Below are 11,774 nucleotides of genomic sequence, written 5' to 3'. Positions count from 1 at the left end.
GTTGTTATGTCTATTGAGATGAAATTCACATTGCTTGTTGATGTTCTTTGATTGTTTTCTATGTGTTTTGGTGGTCTGCATTGATCATGGTGCACGTTATTGAAGATTTTATTGCTCCAGTGGTATTCTTCATGTTATGCGACATATTCGGTGGTTTAGCGTGTTGCGGATGATCTTGGTGAATTATTTGGTGGTGTTGCATGTTCAAGGATTTAATTTGGGTCCATGCTATGTCCTTGCCGATATTTTATTGGTCCAGCTATGGATTTATGTATCGTGTGATGTAATTTTGTAATTAGATCTTATGAGTTGAGTCGACCTTAAGGTTAAGGTTGATGATTTGTATAAATAAGTGTTGTAGTCATGTAAGTTGTGTGTTTTTGAGTGTATGTGGTTGTATCTATGATTTGTGAGAGTATTGTATATGCAAACAAGATAATTTATCCTTTGGTAGTGGAGAAGAGAAAAAAAGTGTTGTTGTGCAGATAGTGTGCTTAACTGGAACTCTGACCATGCATTTGGAGATGCTATTCTTTCAGTTCATGTAAACCAGATTGTTGTTTGGTCTCTGTAAGGAATTTGAGCCTTCCTCTAGGTTGTTTCCCTTTGTTGTATTTGAGTAGTGATCTCTAGGCAGTGCTCCCGATTGCATGTGCACTCCCCATTGTAATATTTACACATGCTATTGTAGAGTATCATCATATTGTGGGTAGGTTCTCACCGTGGTTTTTCCCTTGATCGGGTTTTCCACGTCAAAAATCCATGTGTTATGTGTGTTGTTGATGTGGTGCTTATCTTTACTATTTTTGTTCCTTATTATATCTAAGGTTGTGGTTAATTTGTTTAAGTTTGGTGAAAACTGATTCACCCCCCCCTCTCAGTTTTCCTGCATTGTTTTTGCCCTGCTGCCAACAAAGATATCTTGCAACAAGTGAAAAGGGATCATTTTGAGGGATGTATGATTGAAAGAGGAGGAAGAGATATTTAACCAAAGATACCTACCTCCAAAAATTGAGTTCTTGTATAATGATGCCATCTCTGGAAGGAGAAGGAGACTAAGAATACACACTTTCTCCAATGCTTTAAGAAAAAGTGGATTCTTAGTGAACGATTGCACACTTTCACTAAGGAGAGATTATTCACAAAAGATTCACCATTTCAAAGGAAGAATAAGCCCTAAACAATGAACACATATGTACTCACATGAATGATAAATCTATGCAAGAAATGGCATCAAGTTATAAAAAGATGCAACTCAACAAAGAAAAAAGGATTGAAAGGCTACTTTTCCCTCCCAAGCATGGATAAAACAATAACAATTATACTATGTTGGTACCTATGTGCAATTGCACCTGCAATTGTACTATCATTAATGACAATGAGCCCCCAATAAGTAAGCTAGCAATGTCACATAGCAAGGAGTGACAAAATAGGAACTTTAAATGCTATGTAGAAGGAATAAAATGGGATTCTAAATCATTGTCATCTAATATTTGAATGGTACCAATTACAGTAAGTTGTTAAATTTTATCCCCCAAATCAAGGCACTTATTGATGGAATGGCCATGTATTTGATGATACTCACAAAAATAAGGATTCAAGATAGTTGAATGTGTTCATGCCCTCCTGGCGCAACTTACACACATGAAGAAAGAACCTCATGAGCCTATACGTGAATTTATCACGAAGTTCAATAAGTTGCAAAACCGCATTCCCACAGTTCCTCAACCAACTGATAAGAATCTCAAGTGTTTCTTCATCAACTCCCAATTTCCAGAGGTGAGTTTCTTACTAAGAAGAGCACCAGTCAGAGATTTGGCACATGCAAAAATGATGGAAACTGAAGTAGAGGATGATATTTGTTGGAATACAATGATATATGGTAGTAAATTGAAGGGGGGATGAATCAGTTTACTAACAATAACAACAAGTAATTCAATTATAAACCTTAAATTGGAGAACAACCCAATGAATAATATAACATGAAATCACAACACACATAACACCAATATTTTGACATGGAAAACCCAAAAAAGGGAAAAACCACGGTGGGAAACCCTACCCACAATCAGATGAATACTCTGCAGTAGTATTGTGAATAATTACAATGGGGTATGCACATGTAGAAAGGCCAACAACCTAGAGAACACTACTCATCACAAAGGGAAGTCTCACTGACTTACAAAAACATCAGACTACAATCTGAAAAAAATGAATTGTGAAAGTAGCACCTACTAATGTCCGATACAGTTCCAATTAAACATTGATGTCTGCTCTGCAATACAAAACCTTTCCAACCTTCACCTGAATGATATGAATTTATTCGCACTTAATTATTTCTCTGATAATGCATACTTAACCAGCCATAACCATCGCATACCAAATTACATGAATAAGTCACCTATAAATACATATCATCAACCTTATAGACAAGGTTGGCTAAACCCTAAACCCATAAACCCATAATTACAAAAGTTACATCACATGATACCACTGGATCAATATTATGATTTATATTACATAGCATGGACCTAAATTAGGTAACCAAACAATTATATCTATTGGGGATTCCACTAAGACCAAAATCCAACACGCTTCACATTTCGGTAGAAACCCTCAGTGAGAGTTTAACCAGATCAAAATAGGACCACCATAATAGCACACCATCTAATGCAAAGTCACCAAATGCTAGGGATATGATCAAGAAGCACCAATAGCATTAAATAAACTAATTCCATAAGCTGGACCCAAAATCCACTAACCAAGTCACCAAAATAGCATACCAGTAAAGCTAATCGAGAACGCCAGCAGTCAGTGAAGCCAAAAGCTAGCTGGTAAAGGCATAAACCAACCGGTAACCGGAAATACCGAAAGTGATAACTAAATCATGAAACCACTAGAATATAGAAATCATGTAACCATCAGAATAAGCATCCAAAATCGATTCCAAAGGTCTTATCATACCAGATCGGAATCACAGCGAAAACCAAGAAGATCACCAAGAATAACCGAGATAGATCCAACCGAGATACATCGTTGAGATCAATGACAACACTTAACCAAATCCAGCATATTGCCAACAATCGTATCCTTGCTAGTAAGATTAGAAAATATCCTATTAAGTTTAAACATCCTTATATGTTGCTTGAGTCAACATCTTTAGGTACTATTGATCTAATGGTGCAAAGGTTAGCAAATAAGCTTCTTGTCCTTAAGAAACAAATATCTCAAGATTATTTCTCTGCTCCTTAAAAAGATATCTCGAAGAGAACCTACCCAAACAATTCTAACAATTATGCTACTAAGAACCAAGCTAAGCTTCCTCCTTCCCCAAAGAGGTTGGCTCTTGAAGCTCCACCTTCTAATTTAGCAATGGGATATTTTGAAGCAGAGCAAGGTGACTTCATATCTTTTGAATAAGATGTTGCAACTCTTTTCCAAGAGCATGGGGAATAAGTTGTCGATGATTCTACAATCAATTATATGTATTTTGAAGAATCCTCTAAGGTGATAGATGCAGTTCTCACTCATTCTAAAAACTAGCCTGATCATCCCACAGATGATGGGACGAAGAAGAAGGATACTCCTCAACTGCGTATTACCAATACAAAGAGGGGAACTCCACTTCCAACTTTACCTAAAATTATAATGAGTGATAGCCAAGTAAGTGCATCTAGATGCAACCTCCTAGTGTTTCAAATGCAGTAAAACCCAGTGCCATTAATCCTAAATCTCAAGAAATTTCTTCATCCTCTCTGCCTGGTTCATACCAACCCTTTGATAAAATTGATCATGCTAAAAAGACCAAAATTCAAATGTCTGAAGTTGAGTACCAGCAGGATACTCTTGACCAATTTGATCATTTGGTCAAGTTTGTAAATGATAAAGACCCTCGACCTATTGTAAGTTCTTCCCAAAATAATCTTCTGTTATTTGAGCCTAGGAATCTTCCAAATAACCTTGTTACCATTCCTTCATCCATTCTAGGGAAGATTGATCCTTTCTATATCTCCTTGTTGATTAATGGTTTTAAGTTAAGTAATTGTGCTATTGATTCTAGAGCCTTAGATAATGTTATGCCTCTCAAAGTAGCTAATGCACTTGGTCTAACCTTGACCAAGACATTTGGTAATTATTATTCCATGGAAAATTTTACCACTCCATTGGGCACATTTGCATATCGCAAGATGCCTTTTGGGTTAATAAATGTAGGTGCTACTTTTGAAAGAGCTATGGATCTGGATTTTTGTGGCATTATTGGTAGGTTCATTGTTGTCTATCTTGATTACCTCACTCTTTTCTCCAAAGACCATGATAATCACCTTTATTATCTACAGTAGGTGCTTGAGAGATGCTACAAGCATGGCCTTTTCCTCAATCCCAAGAAGTCATTTATTTGGGTAACGGAAGGGAAGCTCTTGGGACACATTGCATCCAAAGAAGGGGTTAAGATTGATCTTGAAAGGTTAAATCTATTCAAAATATTGCACTACCCACCAGTAAGACGACTATTCATTCTTACTTTGGGAAGGTGAATTTTCTTTGTAGATTTATCCCTGACTTTACAAAGAAGACTAATCATATTATTGATATGATGAAAGGTAAAGTTGTTTTCTAGTGTAATTTCGAAGGGACAACTACTTTCAATGAGAATAATGAGGCCATTGCTCATGCTCCAGTTCTGGTTTGTCCTGATTATACTAGAGACTTTATCATGAACAGTTATGCTTTTGAGCATACTATGTTCGCTATCCTGATGCAGATGAATAAACAGGGGATTGAATCTCATATCTCTTTCATGAGTTATCCCTTGAAATCTCATGAAATGAAATGTTCCCAAATGGAGAATCATGCCTTTGTTGTGGTTAAAGAAATTGTATTTCAGGTTCTACATCCTACATTCTCATGCACTTGTCTTGGTTCTTGATATAGTGGTTAAGTCATTCTCACTCAACAATAGTTTGGCTCCAAGAGAGGTAATTGTATTGCCAAGATTTGGGAGTATGATCTTAAGATTAAGCCCATAAATCTTGTTTGGGGAAAAGGTTTGTGTCAGCTAATAGTAAAAAATGATTCAGTTCATCAAAGTAAGGAAGACGAGGAAATTCTAGAAAGTTTTCCTACCGTGTTATTTTTTAACACCCCAAATGAGTGGTATTCTAATATTTCTCATTTGAGCTATAAGGAAAAAAAAGAATTGTTGTCACTAAGGATTGCACCTGAAAAACACTAAGTGTAAAACCTAGAAATCATGTGAAACATGGGAATACTTTCAGGCCTATGGGTTGCATATCTTGAAAGTAGACCTTCGAAGATCGGACAAGCTTCTTGTCTTGATGAATCTCCTACTACTTTATTTTTGTGAGAAAATGGTTAAAACCCTTGCATGCGAAATAAAACTTATCCTAATGGAGGTGATACACCAAGATGGTGGAGTTTTACCTATTGCACTAAAACTATGACAGCTGCAATGAAGAATGAAATAATCTTCACAAATCAACTAGATCACCAAATTCATAAATATTCCATGAAAAGGCTCGAAGTTATCCAATTTATGCATGAAGGAAAAGTGATTTTCACAACATGCAAGGAAATGGAAACCAAGTGAACACAACCCAAAACCTAAATTTTCAATGAAATTATCCTTCTTCTGCAAATCAAAAGTGAGATTGAGAAAAGGATTATAAAAATAACAATAACTTTATCAAATCTCTCACTTGAGAATGAAGAAAAGAAAGAAATATTGATAAAGAAACTAACTTTGTATTGCAAACTCAATGAAATAACTCTATTACAATAACTGAAAAAACTGATAAGTGCTGAGATACAATGTTTTTTGCTAAAATGTGTAAGCAAAAAAGAAAGAACCAGAGGGGGAAATGAAGGGGATAGGAGAATATATAGAAAATAAGCTCCTAAAACATAGTGATTTAAACATAGCATGAAGAACATTTCCTTCAAAAATCCTAATATGAAAAACTACATGAGAAAAAGCCTTGGGCGGATTTACCCAGAATAGCCTTAAAAACTCGTGTAACCCTGTCAAAAATAGTCTCTGCTGCCAAAAATAAGTCTCCAACTGATAGTGCATGAAAAAGACACCCTCTGCTGAGAATAGAACTGTCACCTCTGCTAAAAATAGTCATCTAAAAAACATTCTTCTTCTGAAAATCTTTGCATGAATCTTGAAGCTAAAAATAGATTTCTGAAAAAGAAACACCCCCTCTACTGAAAAATTGCATGTCATGATGCCAAATATAGCTTAAGAGCAGAAAAACCTCTCTCCTTCTTTTGAATTTTGCATGAAAGATATTTTACCTTTGCTTTCTCTTGAAATAATTTTATTTTAACATTTAAAATAAAACAACTCATTTTGTTCTAAATGTTATGATAAAATTATTTAATTCATTTTAATTTCTTCTTATTATAATTTAATATAATTCTTATAAGGTTTCTAATAAAATAAACCATAACAAAATTATATTAAATATAATAAATATCTAATATCTCTACTTTTGAAATATAACTTAATAAATTTTTATTAATATTTTTTTTAAAACTAAATCTTAATAAGAATATATTAAGTATATTAAAAACAAAGAATTTAAATAGAAGAGCTTTTGAAACTCTTGGCCACTTTGCATGAGGGCCATATTACATTGCCCAGGTCTATGACTTTGGCAGGTCATGACCTTGGACTTTAAAAAAATAAAATATGCACAATTTGTTTCATAAAATAAAAGAAATAGAGCCCCTTCGGTGAAATGAAACTAGGGCTTGCATGCCATAAGGCATTTGAACCCTAAAACTTGCTATTCTGCATGCATCTTTTTGGTGAAGATTTTCTCTTTTGCCATGCACTCTCTGTGATAACTCGAGCTTTGAACTGGGTATGAGGGTTTGATATCAGACTATTATGCATAATTGGATCAAGGTATGCAACTTATACTCTCTTTGCGCCGCTATTATTTATGTCGGAATATTATGCAGAAGCTTTTATATACTTAGGGTTTTCATGCAAAATCTTTTAAGCATGTATGAGTAAAACCTATAGTTCTGCAACAAATAACTTTTATAATTAATGTTTTCTTTGAACTCGGTCTGCAAAAAGAACAACTTCTTTATATCTTTCTTAAAAAGAGAAATGTTCCTTTGATGAGATAAAACAGTGTTTCCTGTGCATCGACTGCTTGTGTAGTATGTCTTCATGTCATTTATCTGTCTTCTTTTGATGTACAAGTTGTGGTTGTTCTGAGTTAATTTGGATTGAGATTCATTGTAGAATGTTTTGTCTAGTGAATGGACTATCTTAACATTGATTTGCTATCATACATATGGCTCTTTAACTTTGAGTTTCCAGACCAAGTGGACTGCTCTGTGGCGTTTGGCTACTATCAAGGGTTTGATTTACTTTGTTGCTCAAAAGAATTTAGGTTCACTATCATTGTCCTTTTAGACTAAAGATTATCACTGTATTTCACAGTGTGTGTTCCTTCAAACCTCATAACTATAGCTGTCTGATAATACTTGTACTAGGATGTATTTACCCACTATGATAGAGTTTCATTACCATATCATGACGAAGCTTAAACTTTGTAAGGTCTGCTATATAGTCGTTGTTCTATTATTTGTCTCTTAAATATGCTTTCAATATATTAATGACTCCCTTATTGCATATGACTGCTACAATCATTGAAGTCACTGTCTTTATGAGCTTAGAATTCTCTATTGTAAAAGTTGTGTGAATGGCATTGTATTTTGATGAAAATGTTCTTCAATGGCTACTATAATGTATAAAATTGTCATTGCAACAATATATTGGATACCCATTACTATGATTGGCAAAACTTTTATTCCTTTTAACTATATTAAGGACTGTATTTCTAAGATCAGTTGCTATGAGGCTGATGATGTTAATATCTGTGACCCTTTTATCCTTAGACCTCCATCATTCTCTGTTTGAAAGGATTTATTGGGCCTTAGTGTTGTAACATATGCCTGAGATGTACTATCTATTGAGCTGCTATAGAGGTATACTCTTTGTCTTTTACATATTTCTTGACTATTTAATTCTCTCTAGACTGTATTGAGGTTGTAATCTTGTTTGGAGTTCACACAAATGATTGTATATTGTTGTAATTTGGCTTGTTTTCATTGACTCTGTCCAAGATTGCTCATTGTATTTTCCTTTAAACTCGATCTATTTGGGTTAAGATCTTAATACTTTTCTATGCCTAAATTAATGACTATCAATTATAATTGTCATAAAAGATTATTTTGTAAATCATGCTTACTGTCTTCTAACAGTGATTTTCTTTATTATGTAAAATGTGGCTTCATGGTAATATTGTCAAAGGTTTTCAATATGGACTGCTCCACATGTTGTCTCATAGCTCTATGACTGTATTTTCCTTATATTCGTGAACCTTTGGGCTGTCAATAGACTTGCACTCATGATAATGCTACAACCTTTTTGTCTATACTACCCTACTGTGCTAAGAAGTATGCTCCTTAGCAAGACTTACTTTCTTCACCAATGCATTGTCTCAGAATCTTCAATGAAAATAACTGCTCTTTTGGTTGTCGACAAATCTGTGATGTGTGATGCTTCTATCAGTTAAAGCCATCCTTTTATATCCATGTCCTTATTTTAAGGCTTGATTCATGTTTTGGTCTTCATCTTTGAAGGTGGTAAGATCATATAATGACTTCTCATAACTGTGACTGTAACTAGTATTCATGTTGTGGCTCAAATGCTTGAGTTGTTTTTTTTGGATTTTAGCATTGTATCTGTGTCTTTAGTAAACTGTGGCAACACTTTTATCATTATTCCAATGTCAATATCAGATTCAGACTGCACTTATATTTTCTTGACAGTTGTGAATATTGTCCTTTATCTCTTATATGTGACTGGCAATGAGGACTACCTATTCAGTGTTATATAATCATCTTCTTTGACAACAAAGAGCAAACTTTTGCATTTGAAAGTAAAAATTATCACTGTGACCGATGCCTATGACTGCACTTACTATTCATAATTGTGTACCCTATCATTGTAAGAGCCTTGGCTCATTGAGATCTTTGATGGTCTACTACACATGAGTACCTTAACATTATGTAGTCACTGTACAAGTGTGCAAGGTCTTTTATATTATCCAGAATGCTTCTCTAATAAAATAGCTCTGTCAAAGTTGAAGTTCCAAAAGGACTGTATTTAGTCATTGATTTAAGACTATTTTACTCTCTTTCTCTACCATTTACTGTTGCTTGCTAAGATTGACCACCAAAACAATGGTCTCTTTGTTTCCCTACTTTACTATTAAAGCTTGCACTTTTGGTGTGTGAGCAGTGATGAAAGGTGTATTTTTTTTATTCATGAATTCTATATTGTCCTCTTTATTCATTGGTCATGAGGACCTTTATGACTATGTACTGTCAATATTCCTTTCACTGTGTTACCAGTTGTCAAAAGATTTGTTGTGAATTACTTTCTTTGACAACTCTTTATATATCACTATTGAAGACTAAATTTTTACTGTGGGGTGTGTTTAGTTATGGGAGTCACATGGGAAACAAGACCTACCCCTTTTGTATTGTTGCAGTCTAATGCTCTGAGTTCTCTATTGTTGATAGAAAAATCATTGAAAAACTACTATTTATGATAGTGGGTTGTCATTTCTATGTGTTTGATATATTTTGTCTCTCTCATGAGATGATCTTTCACTACAGCCAACATGCTGCCCTAATCTTCTCACTATCCTTTGGATCCTTATGATTGCAACCTCTTTGAATGCCTTCAAGCTCTTCTACTAATATCTTTATGCCTATACCAATGAATGTTGTCCCTCTATGCTTGATTCTGCTGATGGATTATCACTATGAATGTAATTTCAGTTAGCAGGGTTGTTCATGAAGGACTGTGAATTGGTTGTCTTTCTTTGTGTATGATTGTCTCATGGTTACATGGTACTTGTCACAACTAATACTATGAATTTTTTTTGATCCAACCACTATATTTATAATGATTGTTGTTGATCCAATGATAATGACAATAATGTGCTCTCCCATTCTTCATGACTGTCTTAATGCTTTTCATTTAATTGTTCATAATAACCAATAAGGTTGTGAGCTTTTGATAAGTGTTACTATGACTGATATCATTGTTTGTGTGTGTGATGGTTGTCCTTGGACTGTACTTCAACATTGTATGACTGCAATATTAGTTTGTATTATGATATTCCTTTTAGCAGTCTTTGTCTGTGATTTTAACTGTAACTGTTAGAATAGTGATGATTCTCCTATCATTATACAAACCCTTCCTCACACTGTCAATATTTTGTATTTCTTCTTTTTATAATTTGTAGCTACTCCTCTTTTTGATACTCTTATCAATGTATACATGTGTAACTACCTGTTGCTCTGATTATTGGTTCTAAATCACATGTTCTTATCCTATGCACCTATCACTGTTACCTTTTGGATTGTGATTCATAACTTTTGTAGCATGTCTTTATGACTGTTATGATATTGTGAGACCCCATTAGGGTTGTATGGGTGTTGATATGCCAATATGGCTATATTGATCACATGCACGTCATCCATAATAGTGATCTTGAAAGTTTCACTGTTGTGAATGATGGGTCCCTACTCAATGGAGTGATATTGAAACGTTAGCATGTTGGGATCAATCCTTCTGGGAGCCTCATTTAACCCCACATGCTTTATGGTGAAACCTGTATCTGCACATGAAACAAACTAATTAGATAAAACATGATACTTGTTGTTATCTCATGGCATCCTCTTTCTGCATTGATTTGATATAACATTGTGAGCATATTGGGAATAGTAGCATGTATGTTAAGGTGAGGCAAGTAACCTTGAGCTCTAACAATTTCTTTCTCTCTCTCTTTTCAGAACATTCATTGGAGCGGACCACAAAGTAATTTTGAATCCAGGAAATGCTAGTCAACCTTGAAGGGGAACTTGTCAACCTTTTCAGGCAATGGTGGGTTCCTTGTCTTTCCTTCACATACCCCTCTTATTTCTTATATGTTTATTGTTTTATCTTCATGTAAATATCTTTCAGTTATTCCCACGGCTTGTGTGGGTACTCATGAATAGTATATCTTTATAAATAAATATGTATTTCATGGAAATGTTGTATTTGTATCTCTTTTTATTTTAAACACTTGCATATCTAAAATAAATATTTGTATGGCATACATGTTTATATATAAAGTGATAAAAAATATGAAAAAAAATTGTGCTTTTTAAAACTGCAATGTGTAAGGCTTGCAACAGGCCACCAAATTTAGCTGTATTAAAAATTTGGTAACAGGAATATTAAGGTCATAGTTGCAAACTTTGTTCTTTGGGAATAATTGTTTGTACGTGAAAAATATTAATTGTACCTTTTTGAGATGTGTTGAAAAGCATAACAGGTGAAGTTGCTAGTCTTTTCATAACTTAGCTTGTGGTGGGCATTTTTTTCCACCTATAACAACTCATAAGATTCTAAGGGTTAGGTATTATTGGCCTACACTTTTTCGAGATGCGTACAAATGGGTACGTAAATATGACCTTTGCCAACAATTTCTTGGAAAACAAAAGCTTGTAGCTCTTCCCTTAAAATCAGTTGTAATTGAAGAGCCTTTCAAGCAATGGGGAATTGATTTCATTAGTGTTATTAATCCATCTTCCAGTGTAGGTCATACCTATGTCCTCACAGCAATAGCTTATTTCACTAAGTGGGCAGAAGCTATTAACAAAAACTT

At 34.3% G+C, this 11,774-nt stretch overlaps 1 long non-coding RNA gene across 1 annotated transcript; it reads left to right on the top strand.

Annotated features, from left to right (window-relative positions):
- Nucleotides 1-6,652: 6,652 nt before the first annotated feature.
- On the top strand, nt 6,653-11,156 carry LOC131071592 (uncharacterized). The gene is made up of 2 exons (XR_009112542.1): nt 6,653-6,934; nt 10,915-11,156. It is a non-coding gene; the product is annotated as an uncharacterized LOC131071592 (long non-coding RNA).
- Nucleotides 11,157-11,774: the final 618 nt, after the last annotated feature.

This window comes from Cryptomeria japonica, chromosome 11 (assembly GCF_030272615.1).
Source record: "Cryptomeria japonica chromosome 11, Sugi_1.0, whole genome shotgun sequence".
NCBI lineage: Eukaryota > Viridiplantae > Streptophyta > Pinopsida > Cupressales > Cupressaceae > Cryptomeria > Cryptomeria japonica.
Note: the sequence above shows the minus strand (reverse complement) of the source record. Positions and strands in the feature narration are given on the sequence as shown.